Genomic DNA, 1,770 nt, shown 5'->3' with positions numbered 1-1,770 from the left:
GCCTGCCTGCCTGCCTGCCTGCGTGCCTGCATCAGATCTAAATACAGTTCTCAGAGGGGAAGACAGAGACAAGTCAGAAGTCACTAGCACTCAATGGACGACCACCAACCTAAGGGCAGGCCTAGGGTAGAATTTGATGGACGGACGGACGGACAGACGGACGGACGGACGGATGGACAGATGGACAGAAAGGATCTAGGAGGAGCTTTGGGAAAGATGAAAAGCCTCCATTTCCCCCCAAAAGAACGAGCCCCAACAGCTGGGCTCTTCGAGATGAGTTATAAGGGGAACCACACATACAGTTTTGTATCACACATACAGTTTGTCATCATCCGTCAATACCAGGTAGACTTTTCAACGTATGTAGGTAGCTGTTGTCAGGTCAGTCCTTTACTAAGCCTCATGTAAGCTCTGCAGGGTAAGCCTCAGGAATTCATCTGTGCGTCCCGCAGGGTATGCTTTCTTGCTTTGTTAAAGGCTAGACTTTGGTTGCTGTCTGTCTGTCTGTCTGTCTGTCTGTCTGTCTGTCTGTCTGTCTGAATGAATGAGCGAGGGAATGAACGAATGAGGAGGGGATGCACATGCCTATGGTTTTAAGATGCTTAATTTCTTTACAAGGTTTATTTATTTAAACATTAAACATTGGGGTTGGGGATTTAGCTCAGTGGTAGAGCGCTTGCCTAGGAAGCACAAGGCCCTGGGTTCGGTCCCCAGCTCCGAAAATAAAATAAAATAAAATAAAATAAAATAAAATAAACATTAAACATTAATCGGAAATAATGGAGTCAGCAGTTAAGAGTTCTGACTGTGTTCTTCCAGAGGTCCTGAGTTCTATTCCCATGGTGGCTCACAACCCTCTGTTATGGGATCGATCTGCTGTGTGTCCGAAGACAGCTGCAGTGTGCTGTTTGTAGGGTAAAGAAAAAAATACTAAAGAAGAAAAAAAAAAAGAGAGAGAAAAAGTTAGAAGCACCAAGTCAAGTCATGTAAATATTGCCCACATTCGGATTTAGACATGCCTGAGCTGTCAGGGCGAGGCTGGCTGAGAGCGAATCAGTGAACGATCGGACTCTTCCTCTCTCTGTGAGGGTGTGTCATGAACTCTATTACCATTTCCAAAGAGTTAGGTATGCTGGAGCGAAGTGGACCGGAAAGCCAAGGGAGGAGAGGTATGCCTACACGAGTCCACCCAACCCCCCCGCCCCCCCCCAGGGAGACATCCTCGAGTGGTGGGGGGAGGGGCGAAGGTGTGGAGGGATAATTTCCAACAAATAAATCCCAACAAATAAATTACTAGAGACTTGATTCATTGATTTACTTTAAATTTATTGAGTGTATCGGGAAAGAGGGAAAATGGGTCAAGGAGGGAGGGAGGGAGGGAGGGAGGGAGGGAGGGAGGGAGGGAGGGAGGGAGGGAGGGAGAGAGGGATATCTTTTCCTCCAAATCGGCTGGTATGTAGTCTCAGTGCGTCAGAAAAAAGACTGCTTCTGGCCTCCTTTCTGATTACCCCAAGGCAGTCTGGTCACCGTGCTGTAATAGAAAGGGAAACCACAGTCAAGTCATGGGAGCGAGCGAGCAAGCAAGCAAAAATCATAAACAAAAGCAAAAACACGTCTGTTAAGTTGAGCAGAGCAGAGCAGAGCAGAGTAGGGCAAAGCAATACAAGGTCACATTCCACAAAGGCTGATATAGTCTGCCATCTTGGTCTACAGAGTGAAAAGTAGAAGGAGAAAATGAATATCGCTTTGTGTGTCACAAAGTTTTTAAGT

At 46.7% G+C, this 1,770-nt stretch overlaps 1 long non-coding RNA gene across 1 annotated transcript in view; it reads right to left on the bottom strand.

Annotated features, from left to right (window-relative positions):
• Positions 1 to 1,307: 1,307 nt before the first annotated feature.
• The window catches only part of LOC147997177 (uncharacterized), an 18,388-nt gene continuing 17,925 nt past the window's right edge, over positions 1,308 to 1,770 (bottom strand). The window contains exon 3 of the long non-coding RNA XR_015648129.1: positions 1,308 to 1,531. This is a non-coding gene — a long non-coding RNA (uncharacterized LOC147997177). The remainder of the gene's footprint in view (positions 1,532 to 1,770) is intronic.

The sequence above is a fragment of the Rattus norvegicus genome, unplaced genomic scaffold, assembly GCF_021556685.1.
Source record: "Rattus norvegicus strain SHRSP/BbbUtx unplaced genomic scaffold, alternate assembly SHRSP_T2T unassigned-0000237, whole genome shotgun sequence".
Taxonomy (NCBI): domain Eukaryota; kingdom Metazoa; phylum Chordata; class Mammalia; order Rodentia; family Muridae; genus Rattus; species Rattus norvegicus.
This window is presented reverse-complemented; position numbering and strand designations above follow the sequence as displayed.